This window comes from Arachis hypogaea, chromosome 4, assembly GCF_003086295.3.
Source record: "Arachis hypogaea cultivar Tifrunner chromosome 4, arahy.Tifrunner.gnm2.J5K5, whole genome shotgun sequence".
NCBI lineage: Eukaryota > Viridiplantae > Streptophyta > Magnoliopsida > Fabales > Fabaceae > Arachis > Arachis hypogaea.
Window position 1 is genome coordinate 87,433,123 of NC_092039.1, and position 17,434 is coordinate 87,450,556.

Genomic DNA, 17,434 nt, shown 5'->3' on the forward strand with positions numbered 1-17,434 from the left:
GTAGGATCAAAAGTGATTATGTACACTGACCATGCTGCTCTTAAATATCTACTCACAAAGCATGATTCAAAACCCAGGCTCATAAGATGGGTGTTGCTTCTGCAAGAGTTTGATATAGAAATAAGAGACAGAAAAGGGACAAAAAATAAAGTAGCTGATCACCTGTCCCGGATAGAACCAGTAGTAGGAGCGTCCCTCCCTCCTACTGAGATCTCTGAAACCTTTCCAGATGAGCAATTGTTTGCTATTCAGGAAGCTCCGTGGTTTGCAGACATTGCAGACTAGATTAAAAGCTCAGTAATAGTTCAGTTAAAGACAGTAAAGAAGTGCTTATTGGGAGGCAACCCAATTTTATTTATCTATGTTAAAAATTCCATTGTTATTTTGTGTTTTCTTTAGGTTGATGATCATGTGAAGTCACAAAAACAACTGTAAAAATTAAAGCAAAATCAAAAGTAGCATTAAAAATAGCACACCCTGGAGGATAATCTTACTGGCATTTAAACGCCAGTAAAAAGCATCAGACTTGCATTTAACTCCAGAAAGGAGCATCAAGCTGGAGTTAAACGCCAGAAACAGGCTACAAGCCGGCGTTTAACACCAGAAACAAGCAGCAGTCTGACATTAAATGCCAAGATTGAACTAAGAGGGCATTCTACACGCCTAAATGGTGCAGGGATGAGAAATCCTTGACACTTCAGGATCTGTGGACCCAACAGGATCCCCACCTACCTCACCATTCAAATTCAAACCATTTCCCTTCCAAACCCACCCATTCACACACCTCCATCTCCTCAACTTCTCCTTCTACTCCCTTCTTTCTTCGTTTGCTCGAGGACGAGCAAACCTTTTAAATTTGGTGTGGAAACAGCGTTGCTTTTTGTTTTTCCATAACCATTATGGCACCTAAGGCAGGAGAAACCTCTAGAAAGAGGAAAGGGAAGGCAGTTGCTTCCACATCTGAGTCATGAGAGATGGAGAGGTTCATCTCAAGGGTCCATAGTTGAGTGGTAGAGCATTTGTTGTAGATTAAAGAGCCTTGAGGGAAGAGCAACAAATGCAAGGAAGAGACATAGAGGAGCACCATTAGATCTTCAAGAGGAAGAACAAGCCGCCATCACTAAGGTGGACTCATTCCTTAACTTCCTTATTCTTATTTTTCTGTTTTTTTTTTCAATTTTCATACTTCATGTTTGTCTATGTTTTGTGTCTTTACTACATGATTGATGAGCGGATAATTTATACGCTTTTTGGCATTGTTTTTAGGTAGTTTTTAGTAGGTTCTAGCTACTTTTTAGTATGTTTTTATTAGTTTTTAGGCAAAATTCATATTTCTAGACTTCACTATGAGTTTGTGTGTTTTTCGGTGATTTCAGGTATTTTCTGGCTGAAATTGAGGTAGCTGAGCAAAAATATGATTCAGGCTGAAAAAGCACTGTTGATGCTATTGGATTCTGACCTCCCTGCACTCGGATTGGATTTTTTTGGTACTACAGGAGTCCAATTGGCACACTCTAAATTGGGATGGAAAGTAGACATCCAGGGCTTTCCAACAATATATAATAGTCCATACTTTGTGCGAAGATAAATGACGTAAACTGGCGTTGAATGCCAGAAACAGGTTGCATGTTGGAGTTAAACGCCAAAAACAGGTTACAACCTGACGTTTAACTCCAGAAACAGCCCAGGCACGTGAGAAGCTTAAGTCTCAGCCCCAGCACACACCAAGTGGGCCCCAGAAGTGGATTTCTGCACTATCCATCTTAGTTTACTCATTTTCTGTAAACCTAGGTTACTAGTTTAGTATTTAAACAACCTTTAGAGACTTATTTTGGATCGCATGACATTTTTAGATCTAAACTTTGTACTTTTTGACGGCATGAGTCTCTAAACTCCATTGTTGGGGGTGAGGAGCTCTACAGCGTCTTGATGAATTAATGCAATTATTTCTGTTTTCTATTCAAACACGCTTGCTTCTCTTTAAGATGTTCATTCGTACTTAACCATGATGAAGGTGATGATCCGTGAAACTCATCACCATTCTTAATTTATGAACGCGTGCCTAACAACCACCTCCGTTCTACCTTCGATTGAATGAATATTTCTTGGATTCCTTAATCATAATCTTCGTGGTATAAGCTAGAATCCATTGGCAGCATCCTTGAGAATCCGGAAAGTTTAATCCTTGTCTGTGGTATTCCGAGTAGGATTTAGGGATTGGATGACTGTGACGAGCTTCAAACTCGCGAGTGTTGGGCGTAGTGACAGACACAAAAGGATCAATGGATCCTATTCTGACATGATCGAGAATTGACAGATGATTAGCCGTGCAGTGACAGCTCATTTGGACCATTTTCATTAAGAGGACGGATGGTAGCCATTAACAACGGTGATCCACCAACACACAGCTTGCCATAGGAGGAACCTTGCGTGCGTGAAGAAGAAGACAAAGCATCTCCAAAACTCTAACACATTCTCCATTACTGCGTAACAATTACTTATTTTATACTCTTTAACTTTTTACAATTGAAACTAAAGAACCCTATTGGTATCCTGACTAAGAATAATAAGATAACCATAGCTTGCTTCAAGCCAACAATCTTCGTGGGATTCGACCCTTACTCACGTAAGGTATTACTTGGACGACCCAGTGCACTTGCTAGTTAGTTGTGCGGAATTACATAGTGTGAGTGTAATTTTCGTGCACCAAGTTTTTGGCGTTGTTGCTGTGGATTGTTCGAGTTTGAACAACTGACGATTTATCTTGTTACTTAGATTAGGAAAAATTTGTCTTTTTAGTTTAGAGTCACTAGAATTGCATCTTTTATTATTCCTTTTAAAAATTTTTTCTTCAAAAATATTATTTTTCTTTATTAATTGTTAGTTTTTCATTGAGTCTAGTTGCATGTTTTAAGTTTGGTATCAATTGCATGCTTTTCTTTATCTTTCAATTTTCGAATTGCATGTTCTTTGTTTTTTCTTGATCTTCAAATTGTTCTTGTCAATTTTTCTTGTTTGATCTTTGGTTTGTCTTATTTTGTTTCTTTTCTTGTTTTTCTTGTGCATTTTCAAATTTTTAGTTTTCAAAAAAAAATTTGTTTATTAAATACCTTTTTAAAACACGTTAAATTTATAGCTCAGTTGGCTAGAGCGTTGGCTTATTTTCTTGGCAATTGGGTATCTTCCTTTTAAAAGTTTTTCAAAAATAATTTTTCTTTGAATAAATCTTGTGCCAAACTTTAAGTTTGGTATTCTCTTGTTGATTTTTTTTTAATTTTCGAAAATTTATTTTGGTTTTACAAAAATTTTAAGTTTGGTGTTCTTTCTTTTGTTCTTGTTGTTCTTGTGAGTCTTCAAGGTGTTCTTCAGTCTTCTTCGTGTTTTGATCTTAAAATTTTTAAGTTTGGTGTGCCTTGTTGTTTTCCCTCCAAAATTTTCGAAAATAAGGAGCATTGGATTTTAAAATTTTAAGTCTTGAGTCTTTTGTGTGTTTCTCTCTTTCATAATAATATTCAAAAATAAAAAATATCTTTTCTAACTATTTTTAAGCAAATATTTCGAAATTTTTCATAAAAATTCAGATTTCAATTTCAAAAATTTTTCAAAATCTTATACTTTTAAGATTTTTAAAAAAATCACATCTTTTTCAAAAATATCCTAACCACTTTCTCTCTCCTCACTTTTTCGAAAATCTTCATAAAATATTTTCAAATTCTTTTTTTATTTTTCTTAGTTTCTATTTTATTTTATTTTATTATTTTGAAAATTATTTTTCTTATATAATAAAATAAATAAAATAAATCCACGTCATCTCCCTTTCTCTATCATGGACCTAAGTGGAAATGAACAGTCCATGGTAATGGGTTCGATGTACTTTTATCTTCAACGAGCGGCCCGGCATTCAATGCGGGTCGAAGCATCTGGTTGCCCGGTTGGTTAAATGCTGTTAATAAGGACTCTGGGGTCATATGCTAACCCCACTATTGCGTCATATGGGAGTAGTATCTGTATGCCCTCCATCGGAGTCAATAGTTTTGAGTTGAATCCCCAGCTCATTATCATGGTACAACAAAGTTGCCAGTATTACGGTCTTCCACAAGAAGAACCTACAGAGTTTCTGCCATAGTTTTTACAAATTACTGACACAGTACATGATAAGAAAGTAGATCAGGATGTCTACAGATTATTACTGTTTCCTACAAGAACAGTTACAGGGTGGCATATGTGTATTGATTATAGAAGGCTCAATACAGCTACCAGAAAGGATCATTTTCCTTTACCATTCATAGACCAGATGCTAGAAAGACTAGCAGGTCATGATTATTACTACTTTCTGGATGGATATTCAGGTTATAATCAAATTGCAGTAGATCCCCAAGATCAAGAGAAAATAACATTCACATGTCCATCTGGAGTATTTGCATACAGAAGGATGCCATTTGGTCTGTGCAATGCACCTGCAACCTTTCAAAGGTGCATGCTATCTATTTTCTCTGATATGGTGGAAAAATTTCTGGAAGTCTTCATGGATGACTTTTCAATTTTTGGAGACTCATTCAGCTCCTGTCTTGACCATCTAGCACTTGTTCTAAAGAGGTGCCAAGAGACTAACCTGGTTTTAAACTGGGAGAAATGTCACTTTATGGTGACTGAAGGAATTGTCCTTGGGTACAAAATTTCAAACAAGGGAATAGAGGTGGATCAAGCTAAGGTAGAGGTAATTGAAAAATTACCACCATCTGCCAATGTTAAGGCAATCAGAAGCTTTCTGGGGCATGCAGGATTCTATAGGAGTTTATAAAAGATTTTTCAAAAATCGTCAAACCTTTGAGTAATTTGCTAGCTGCTGACACGCCATTTATCTTTGATAAGGAGTGTCTGCAGGCGTTTGAGACTCTGAAAGCTAAGCTACTCATAGCACCAGTCATCTCTGCACCAGACTGGACATTACCATTTGAACTAATGTGTGATGCCAGTGACCATGCCATTGGTGCAGTGTTGGGACAAAGTCATGACAAGCTTCTGCACGTTATTTATTATGCCAGTCGTGTTTTAAATGACGCACAGAAGAACTACACAACCACAGAAAAAGAGTTACTTGCAGTGGTTTATGCCATTGACAAGTTCAGATCTTATTTAGTAGGATCAAAAGTGATTGTGTACACTGACCATGCTGCTCTTAAATATCTACTCACAAAGCAGGATTCAAAACCCAGGCTCATAAGATGGGTGCTGCTTCTGCAAGAGTTTGATATAGAAATAAAAGACAGAAAAGGGACAGAGAACCAAGTAGCAGATCACCTGTCCTGAATAGAACCAGTAGAAGGAACGTCCCTCCCTCTTACTGAGATCTCTGAAACCTTTCCGGATGAGCAACTTTTTGCCATTCAAGAAGCACCATGGTTTGCAGAGCTTTATGATGGTGACTCTGACAAAAAGTTCATTGTTAATGGGCAAAGAGTCAAGCATTATCTTAAAGGCAATGTTGAGCAAGAAAGCTCAAGAGTGAGACTGGATTAAAGCTCAGTAATAGTCTAGCTAAAGACATTAAAGAAGCGCTTATTGGGAGGCAACCCAATCTTTATTTATCTATATTTCTATTATTCTCTCATGTTTTTATTAGGTTTATGATCATGTGGAGTCACAAAAATATTGCAAAAATTAAAACCAGAATCAAAAACTGCAGAAGAAAAAGCACACCCTGGAGGAAGAGCTGTCTGGCGTTTAAACCCCAGAAATGTGCATCTGTCTGTCGTTTAATGCCAGAAACAAGCACCAAGCTGGCGTTTAACACTAGCAACAAGCATCAGGCTGGTGTTAAACGCCAGAAATAGGCTATATTTGGGTGTTTAACGCTAGAAACAAGCTGCAGTCTGGCGTTAAACGCCAGGATTGCATACATAGGGCATTTTACATGCCTAAAAGATGCAAGGATGATAAATCCTTGACACCTCAATATCTGTGGATCCCATAGGATCACTTCAGGATCTGTGGACTCCACAGGATCCCCACCTACTCCACCCCTCTCTTCTTCATTCTCACACAACACTACTCCCTCTTCTCCATATCTTCTTCTTCTTCTTCTATTCTTTCTTCTTTTGCTCGAGGGTGAGCAACATTCTATGTTTGGTGTGATAAAAGCATAGATTTTTGTTTTTACATAACCATTTATGGCACCTAAGGCCAGAGAAACCTCTAGAAAGAGGAAAGGGAAGACAAAAGCTTCCACCTCCGAGTCATGGGAGATGGAGAAATTCATCTCAAGGGTCCATAGCTCAGTAGTAGAGCATTTGACTGCACATCAAGAGAGCCCACTCATGGACTTCAACAAGAGCATGAGGAATTCCCTCATCAAGAAATCCCGGAGATACCTCAAGGGAAACATTTTCCTCCACACAATTATTGGGAGCAACTAAGGATAGGAGCACCAAAATCACTAGGGATCAAGCAACAGATGCAAGGAAGAGACATAGAGGAGCTAAAAAAAACATAGAGGAGCTCAAGAACACTATTGGTCCTTCAAGAAAAAGGCGCCACCCTTACTAAGGTGGATTCATTCCTTAACTTCCTTGTTCTTATCTCTCTGTTTTTCGGTTTTATGCTATGTGTTTGTCTATGTTTTGAGTCTTTACTACATGATCATTAGTATTTAGTAACTATGTCTTAAGGCTATGAATAATTCAATGAATCCTTCACCTCTCTTAAATGAAAAATGTTTCTAATACAAAAGAACAAGAAGTACATGAGTTTTGAATTCATCCTTGAAATTAGTTTAATTATATTGATGTGGTGGCAATACTTTTTGTTGTCTGAATGAATGCTTGAACAGTGCATATTTTTTATATTGAATTTTATGAATGTTAAAATTGTTGGCTCTTAAAAGAATGATGAACAAGAGAAATGTTATTAATAATCTGAAAAATCATAAAATTGATTCTTGAAGCAAGAAAAAGCAGTGAATAAAAAGCTTGCGAAAAAAACAAAAGAAAAAATAAAAGAAAAAGAAAAAAAAAGCAAGCAGAAAAAGCCAATAGCCCTTAAAACCAAAAGGCAATGGTAAAAAGGATCCAAGGCTTTGAGCATCAATGGATAGGTGGGCCCAAGGAAATAAATCCATGCCTAAGCGGCTAAATTAAGCTGTCCCTAACCATGTGCTTGTGGCATGCAGGTCCAAGTGAAAAGCTTGAGACTGAGTAGTTAAAGTCGTGATCCAAAGCAAAAGAGTGTACTTAAGAACTCTGAACACCTCTAATTAGGGACTTTAGCAAAGCTAAGTCACAATCTGAAAAGGTTCACCCAGTTATGTGTCTGTGGCATTTATGTATCCGGTGGTAATACTGGAAAACAAAGTGCTTAGGGCCACGGCTAAGACTCATAAAGTAGCTGTGTTCAAGAATCAACATACTAATCTAGGAGAATCAATAACACTATCTGAATTCTAAGTTCCTGGAGATGCCAATCATTCTAAACTTCAAAGGATAAAGTGAGATGCCAAAACTATTCAGAAGCAAAAAGCTACTAGTCCCGCTCATCTAATTATAACTAAGTTTCATTGATATTTTGGAATTTATAGTATATTCTCTTCTTTTTATCCTATTTGATTCTCAGTTGCTTGGGGACAAGCAACAATTTAAGTTTGGTGTTGTGATGAGCTGATAATTTATACGCTTTTTGGCATTGTTTTTAGGTAGTTTTTAGTAGGTTCAAGCTACTTTTTGGTATGTTTTTATTAGTTTTCATGAAAGATTCATATTTCTGGACTTTACTATGAGTTTGTGTGTTTTTCTATGATTTCAGGTTTTTTCCGGCTGAAATTGAGGGATCTGAGCAAAAATCTGATTCAGGCTGAAAAAGGACTGCTGATGCTATTGGATTCTGACCTCCCTACACTTGAAATAGATTTTCTGGAGCTAAAGAAGTCCAATTGGTGCGCTCTCAATTGCGTTGGAATATAGACAACCAGGGCTTTCCAGCAATATATAATAGTTCATACTTTGCTCGAAGATAAATGAGGTAAACTGGCGTTTAACGCCAGTTCCATGTTCCATTCTGGCGTTAAACGCTAGAAACAGGTTACAAGTTTGCGTTAAACGCCCAAAACAGGTTACAGCCTGGCATTTAACCCCAGAAACAGCCCAGGCATGTAAAAAGCTTAAGTCTCAGCCCTAGCACACACCAAGTGGGCTCCAGAAGTGGATTTCTGCACTATCTATCTCAGTTTACTCATTTTTTGTAAACCTAGGTTACTAGTTTAGTATTTAAACAACTTTTAGAGATTTATTTTGTACCTCGTGACATTTTAGATCTGAACTTTGTACTTTTTGACGGCATGAGTCTCTAAACTCGATTGTTGGGGTGAGGAGCTCTGCAGCGTCTCGATGAATTAATGCAATTATTTCTGTTTTCTATTCAAACACGCTTGTTTCTATCTAAGATGTTCATTCGCACTTCAATATGATGAATGTGATGATCCGTGACACTCATCACTATTCTCAATTTATGAACGCGTGCCTGACAACCACCTCCGTTCTACCTTTGATTGAATGAGTATCTCGTGGATTCCTTAATCAGAGTCTTTGTGGTATAAGCTAGAATCCATTGGCAGCATTCGTGAGAATCTAGAAAGTCTAAACCTTATCTGTGGTATTCCGAGTAGGATTCAGAGATTGAATGACTGTGACGAGCTTCAAACTCACAAAGGTTGGGCGTAGTGACAGACGCAAATGGATCAATGGATCCTATTCCAGCATGAGTGAGAACCGACAGATGATTAACCGTGCGGTGACAGCACACCTGGACCACTTTCACTGAGAGGACGGATGGTAGCCATTGACAACAGTGATCTACCAACACACAGCTTGCCATAGGAGGAACCTTGCGTGCGTGAAGAAGAAGATAGGGGGAAAGCAAAGATTCAGAAGACAAAGCATCTCCAAAACTCCAACATATTCTCCATTACTGCATAACAAGTATTATTTAATCCATGCTTTTTATTTACTACCAATCAAAACTGAGATTTATTATTATCCTGGTTAAGAGTTACAAGATAACCATAGCTTGCTTCAAGCCAACAATCTCTGTGGGATTCGACCCTTACTCACGTAAGGTATTACTTGGACCACCCATTGCACTTGCTGGTTAGTGGTACGAGTTGTGAAAAGTGTGATTTACAATTTTCTGCACCAAACAACACACACCAAAAATAAAATATTGGTTGAGGAAATGCAACCAATCAAATAAACTCAAAATTCTCACAGGTTTTGTGTGTTTGAGCTCTAAACCATGTTCCAAAATAATATTTCTTCAAACAAGTTCCTCAAAAATTTTAATTCAAATTAGTGAAATGCTATAAAATATTTTTTTTTGAAAAGGAAAATATTACTTTTACCAAGTGGTAAAATATACCCAAAATCAAACAAACATGCAAATGCAACAACTAATTTAACAAAGAAAATTAAGCATTGGTGTTAAAATATGAAGTAACTAACCCTGGAAGTCGGTATCGACCTCCCCACACTTAAAGATTGCACCGTCTTCGGTGCATGCTAAGATGTGCAAGTGGATGGGTGGCTCCAATTGACGCTTTTCTCCAAAGATTGTGCAGGTGGACTTGTCTGTCGCCCCATATAGAAGTTCTTTTCCTTTCCTTTTCTGGTGGCCATCAATGGTGGGTTGTCTCCCCCTAGCACTTTTAGTTAAAGTCTTTAAGTTGGACATTTGGTGAGCTCCCTGTTATGGTGGCTTGTGCTTGAATTCATCCAAAAATCTCCACCAATGTTTGGAATTTCAGTAGCCTCCGGGATCCCAAACTAGGCGTAGAAAGCCTTCAAGCAAGTTAAAGCAAGTGACAAGGCCCCAAGAGTGTTGATTGCTAGACTGAATTTTGGGGTCCCAAATCTTGCTTTTGCACCCGTCTTCTTGTTGAGCAATATTGTTCCATCCGGGTGGCAAGCAGTCTGAATTCTCACTGAAGTAGCCAAACAACATGCTAGATCCATTCAATTGAGCTCTACACCAACCTTTGCGTTTAAACTTTGAGAACACAACCATGTTAAACCTTGCTTGACAACTCCAACCACTAACTATCTTCCTCTTACTCTTAATGCCATAAAGAGCTCTAAGTTGACCATCCGTCTTCAGTAGCCCATATTCAAGTGGGAAAGTAAAGGATAAGGATAGGAATTTTACCCACTTGAACGTTGTGTTGGATGGTAATGGCCTTGGGAGAGGTATTTCTAATGAATTTGCAAGCTCCACTCCCTTGTGCTCTTCTCTGACAACTTCCACCTCTTTGCAAGCTTCTTCAATTTTAACCTCTTCCTCTTAGTAGCTTTCTTCTGATTCAATTTCTTCTTCATTGTTCACCAAGGGCATGGGATGTTGTGCTTCTTCTTCTTTAATCTCCATGTCAAGTCCAATGGGAGAGGATTTAAATGTAGATAAGAATTCATTAATGATTAAATCCATCTCTTGATCGTCCCCTTCAAAGTCTTCAACCATGATATGCCTTGGAGGATGTATACCCTGCTCAACAACAAATTCAAACTCCTTAGAAGGGGGTTCTATGATTGAGCTTTCCCATGGAGGTTCCGCATCTCCTAAGTCTTCGACCACTTCTTCCTCTTTAACGATTACGGCTTCCTCCAATTGTTCCAATACAAAGTCATGCTGCTCATTGTCCACCGGAGTTTCTAGCTTCTCCTTCATGCTACGTTCTTCAGTAGATTTTCCACATGAAGCCATTGGGGTTCCTTGAGTGTCCAAACATCGGGAAGCTAATTGATTTACTACCTCGATTAAGGCAGTCACGAATTCTAGTGCATCCATTTTCATCTTCGCTTGCCCTTGAAGAAGACCGCGAAGGATGTCATCCATTGGAGATTGGGGTGGATATGAGGGTTCATTACTTGGGAGGAAGGGTTCATGATAAGAGGGTGGTTCCTCATGATAAGAATGTGGTGGTTTATCACTCTCCATCTTTTTCACTTGTTGCACCACACACTTCAGTTCCTTGTTCTCAAATTGAGATTCTTTAGCCATGAGAGCTTCGGGTGCCATTCGACTTACCGCTTGGTCCAATTGACGAAGGGTTGCTTGAAATTGATCCACTGTTTCCTTGAGATGATCCCTTGACTCTTGTTCTACTTGGATATCATAAGTAGGACCATAAGGCTCTTGGATTGATGGATATAGATTTGGTGTATATGGAGGTGGTGGTCCTTGGGAGTAACTAGGTTGGGATTGGGGTGGGTCTATGTATGTTTCATATGGCTCATAGGGTGATTGATATGGTGGATAAGGGTTAGGATCAGATGAGGGTGTTTGGTAGTAGGGGGCTTGTGTGTATGGTGGTTCAAAGGTTTATTGGGGAGGTGATTCATAAGCATATGGTGGGGCTTGCTGGTAATTACAAGGGGGTCCACCATATTCATCATCTTGGTACGCTCCCTGGAATGGCTCTTGACAATAGTAATTTGGTGGAGGTTGGTTATCACGAAGAGTTCCACCATAACTATTGTCTTGGCATGCATTGTAGAATGGTCGTTGTCCATGGTAGTTTGGAAGGTGTTGCTGCCGAAAGGGTTGATCAGATCCTCGTGGCTCCTTCCATCTCTGATTGTTTTGACCTTGATGCATGTTCCTGTTATAATTTCAATTCCTTACAAAAGCATTGGAACCAAAATCAAAGTGATAGGGGTGAGAACTCATGGAAGCTAATAAAAATTAAAAACAAAAAAATAAAAACAAATAAACAAGCAAAAGAAAAAGAAAAAATTTACAATAACCAATAATAAGGCACACGTTTGCAATTCCCCGGCAACGACGCCATTTAGACGAGCAGATTTCTTGCCAGTAAAGAATTTTATAAATAAATTCTCGTTGTATGTATAGTTTCTAAACCGACAGAGAATCCTTTCGCACAAAAACTTGTTTGTCACTAAAGCAAACCCAATAAAAATAATAACCGAAGTATTTAAACCTCGGGTCGTCTTCTCAAGGAATTGCAGGGAGGTGTGTTTATTATTGGTTATGAAAAATAGTATTTTTGGGTTTTTGAAAGGTTTGGACAAGAGAAATAAATTGCAGGAATTAATAAATCAATAGCTAAGAAAACTCTTGGTAAGGTATGAAAATTAGAAGTCCTATCCTAGTTATCCTTATCAATTGTGATAAGAATTGCTCGTTGCTCCCACTTAGTCAACCTCTAACTATGGAGGTAAGTCAAGTGGATAAATCAATATGAATCCTCAAGTCCTAGTCAATTCCCAAAGAAAGACTAGAGTTAGTGGAATTCAAGTCAATTAGCAACTTCCAATTATCAATCAACAAAAGAGTTTGATAACTCAAGAGTCTCTAATTACTCAACCAAAGCCAAGAATATAGAAAGCTCAATAAAAATCATATATCTGAAATACCTCAAATTGCATAAAATATTCAAATCTAACATGAGAAGGTTCGTAAGCCAAATTGAAAAGATAAATAACAATTAAAGTAATAGAATAAATAAACGTAGAAAATAAATTAAAGGAACATTGAATCTGGAATGAAGAAGATGAAATCCTAAATCCTAAGAGAAATCCTAATCCTAAATCCTAAGAGAGAGGAGAGAACCTCTCTCTCTAAAAGCTACATCTAAAACCTAAAATTGTGAATTATCAGCTTATTTGACGAATGGATGCATTCCCCCACTTGATAGCCTCTAATTTGTATTTTCTGGGCCATAAACTGGGTCAAAAACAGCCCAGAAATCGCTCCTAGTGATTTCTAGTTCGTACAGGCCGCTGCAAAGTCATACGGAAGCGTCGTCCATGCATTCGTGCGGATTGCATTTTTTCCAGGTCACGCGTTCACTTGATTCACGCGTGAGCGTCACCTATCTTCGGGGCAGCTATAGCAAATTATATATCGTTGTGAAGCCACGTATGTTAGCTTTCCAACGCAACTAGAACCGCCTCATTTGGACTTCTGTAGCTCAAGTTATGACCGTTTGAGTACGAAGAGGTGAGGTTGACAGCTTTGGCAATTCCTTCTGTTTCTTGTATTCCTTCCACTTTTGCATGCTTCCTTTCCATTCTCTGAGCCATTCCTGCCATGTAATCCCTGAAATCACTTAACGTACATATCACAACATCTAATGGTAATAAGAGGGAATTAGCAAATATAAGGCCAAAGAAGCATGTTTTCAATCATAGCACAAAATCAGGAAGGAAAACGTAAAACATGCGATTTCTATGAATAAGCGTGAGAATAATGGATGAAAAATCACTCAATTTAGAATAATATAAACCATAAAATAGTAGTTTATCAATCGTTCTTTGGTGCGCGAAATTGTGAACAATACTTTTTCACAACTCTCATAATCCCCGGTAATGGCTCCAAAAAACTTGGTAGCTCAATACCATGGCATTACACAACTTCGCACAACTAACCAGCAAGTGCACTGGGTCGTCCAAGTAATAAACCTTACGTGAGTAAGGGTCGATCCCACGGAGATTGTTAGTATTGAAGCAAGCTATGGTCATCTTGTAAATCTTAGTCAGGCAAACTCAATTGTATATGGTGATGAACGAAAATAACACAAAGGTAAAGATAGAGATACTTATGTAATTCATTGGTAGGAACTTCAGATAAGCGTATGAAGATGCCTTCCCTTCCGTCTCTCTGCTTTCCTACTGCCTTCATCCAATCCTTCTTACTCCTTTCCATGGCAAGCTTAAGCAAGGGTTTCACCGTTGTCAGTGGCTACCTCCCATCCTCTCAGTGAAAGCGATTGCATATGCTCTGTCACAGCATAGCGGAATTCATCTGTCGGTTCTCAATCAGGCCGGAATAGAATCCAGTGATTCTTTTACGTCTGTCACTAACGCCCCGCGCTCAGGAGTTTGAAGCACGTCACAGTCATTCAGTCATTGAATCCTACTCAGAATACCACAGACAAGGTTAGACCTTCCGGATTCTCTTGAATGCCGCCATCAGTTCTCGCCTATACCACGAAGACTCTGATCTCACGGAATGGTTGGCTCGTTTGTCAGGCGAGCACTCGGTTGTCAGGCGATCAACCATGCATCGTGCAATCAGGAATCCAAGAGACATTCACTATGGCCTTAGTTGCTTGTAGAACAAGAGTGGTTGTCAGTCACTTTGTTCATGGGTGAGAATGATGATGAGTGTCACAGATCATCACATTCATCAAGTTGAAGAACAAGTGATATCTTAGAACAAGAACAAGCGGAATTGAATAGAAGAACAATAGTAATTGCATTAATACTCGAGGTACAGCAGAGCTCCACACCTTAATCTATGGTGTGTAGAAACTCCACCGTTGAAAATACATAAGCATAAGGTCTAGGCATGGCCGAATGGCCAGCCTCCCAATGATCTAAGATAGCATAAAAATGAAGATAGCTACCAAAGTCTTCTAATACAATAGCAAAAGGTCCTACTTATAAGAACTAGTAGCCTAAGGTGTACAGAAATGAGTAAATGACATAAAAATCCACTTCCGGGCCCACTTGGTGTGTGCTTGGGCTGAGCATTGAAGCATTTTTCGTGCAGAGACTCTTCTTGGAGTTAAACGCCAGCTTTCATGCCAGTTTGGGCGTTTAACTCCCATTTGGGTGCCAGTTCCAGCGTTTAACGCTGGGATTTCTTGAGGTGACTTTGAACGCCGGTTTGGGCCATCAAATCTTGGGCAAAGTATGGACTATCATATATTGCTGGAAAGCCCAGGATGTCTACTTTCCAACGCCGTTGAGAGCGCGCCAATTGGGCTTCTGTAGCTCCAGAAAATCCACTTTGAGTGCAGGGAGGTCAGAATCCAACAGCATCTGCAGTCCTTTTTGGCCTCTGAATCAGATTTTTGCTCAGGTCCCTCAATTTCAGCCAGAAAATACCTAAAATCACAGAAAAACACACAAACTCATAGTAAAGTCCAGAAAAGTGAATTTTAACTAAAAACTAATAAAAATATACTAAAAACTAACTAGATCATATCAAAAACATACTAAAAACAATGCCAAAAAGTATACAAATTATCCGCTCATCACAACACCAAACTTAAATTGTTGCTTGTCCCCAAGCAACTGAAAATAAAACAAGATAAAAAGAAGAGAATATGCAATGAATTCCAAAAACATCTGTGAAGATCAGTATTAATTAGATGAGCGGGGCTTTTACTTTTTGCCTCTGAATAGTTTTGGCATCTCACTCTATTCTTTGAAATTCAGAATGGTTGGCTTCTTTAGGAACTCAGAGTCCAGATAGTGTTAATGATTCTCCTAGTAAAGTATGATGATTCTTTGAACAAAGCTACTTATTGAGTCTTGGCTGTGGCCCAAAGCACTCTGTCTTCCAGTATTACCACCGGATACATACATGCCACAGACACATAATTAGGTGAACCTTTTCAGATTGTGACTCAGCTTTGCTAAAGTCCCCAATTAGAGGTGTCCAGGGTTCTTAAGCACACTCTTATTTGCCTTGGATCACAACTCTTATTTCTCTCTTTTTTTTTCGTTTTTCTTTTTCCTTTTTTTTTCGGTTTTTTTTTTTTGAATAGAAATGCTTTTTCTTGCTTCAAGAATCATTTTAATGATTTTTCAGATCCTCAGTAACATGTCTCCTTTTTCATCATTCTTTCAAGAGCCAACATTCATAAACCACAAATTCAAGATACATATGCACTGTTTAAGCATACATTCAGAGAACAAAAATATTACCACCACATCAAAATAATTAAACTGTTATAAAATTCAAAATTCATGCAATTCTTTCTTTTATCAATTAAGCACATTTTTATTCAAGAAAGGTGATGGATTCATAGGACATTCATAACTTTAAGGCATAGACACTAAGACACTAATGATCATAAGACACAAACATGGATAAACATAAGCATACATTTTCGAAAAACAGAAGAACAAATAACAAGGAAATCAAAGAACGGGTCCACCTTAGTGATGGCGGCTCTTTCTTGCTCTTGAAGATCCTATGGAGTGCTTGAGCTCCTCAATGTCTCTTCCTTGTCTTTGTTGCTCCTCCCTCATGATTCTTTGATCTTCTCTAATTTCATGAAGGATGATGGAGTGTTCTTGATGCTCCACCCTTAGTTGTCCCATGTTGGAACTCAACTCTCCTAGGGAGGTATTTAGTTGCTCCCAATAGTCTTGTGGAGGAAAGTGCATCCCTTGAGGAATCTCAGGGGTCTCATGATGAGTGGGGTCTCTTGTGTACTCCATCCTTTTCTTGGTGATGGGTTTGTCCTCATCAATGGGAATGTCTCCATCTATGTCAACTCCAACTGAATAACAGAGGTGACAAATGAGATGAGGAAAGGCTAACCTTGCCAAGGTGGAGGTCTTGTCCGCCACCTTATAGAGTTCTTGGGCTATAACCTCATGAACCTCTATTTCTTCTCCAATCATGATGCTATGGATCATGATAGCCCGATCTATGGTAACTTCGGACCGGTTGCTAGTGGGAATGATTGAGCGTTGTATGAACTCTAACCATCCTCTAGCCACGGGCTTGAGGTCATGCCTTCTCAATTGGACCGGCTTTCCCCTTGAATCTTGCTTCCATTGTGCGCCCTCTTCACATATGACTGTGAGGACTTGGTCCAACCTTTGATCAAAGTTGACCCTTCTAGTGTAAGGATGCTCATCTCCTTGCATCATAGGCAAGTTGAGCGCCACCCTCACACTCTCCGGACTAAAATCCAAGTCTTTCCCCCGAACCATAGTGAGATAGTTCTTTGGATTCGGGTTCACACTTTGGTCATGGTTCTTGGTGATCCATGCATTGGCATAGAACTCTTGAACCATCAAGATTCCGACTTGTTGAATGGGGTTGGTAAGAACTTCCCAACCTCTTCTTCGGATCTCATGTCGGATCTCCGGATATTCACCCTTTTTGAGTGAAAAGGGGACCTCGGGGATCACCTTCTTCAAGGCCACAACTTCATAGAAGTGGTCTTGATGCACCCTTGAGAGGAATCTATCCATCTCCCATGACTCGGAGGTGGAAGCTTTTGCCTTCCCTTTCCTCTTTCTAGAGGTTTCTCCGGCCTTGGATGCCATAATGGTTATGGAAAAACGAGAAAAGCAACGCTTTTACCACACCAAACTTAAAATGTTTGCTCGTCCTCGAGCAAAAGAAGAAAGAAGAGAGTAGAAGAAGAAGAAATGAGGAAGAGGGAGATGGTGGTGTGTTCGGCCAAAGAGGGGGAGAAGTGGTGTTTAGGTTGTGTGAAAATGAAGGGTTGAAGAAGGGTATATATAGGAGAGAGGGGGGTAAAGGTTCGGCCATTATGGGTGGGTTTGGGAGGGAAAGTGGTTTGAATTTGAAGGGTGAGGTTGGTGGGGATTTATGAAGGATGGATGTGAGTGGTGAAGAGAAAGATGGGATTTGATAGGTGAAGGGTTTTTGGGGAAGA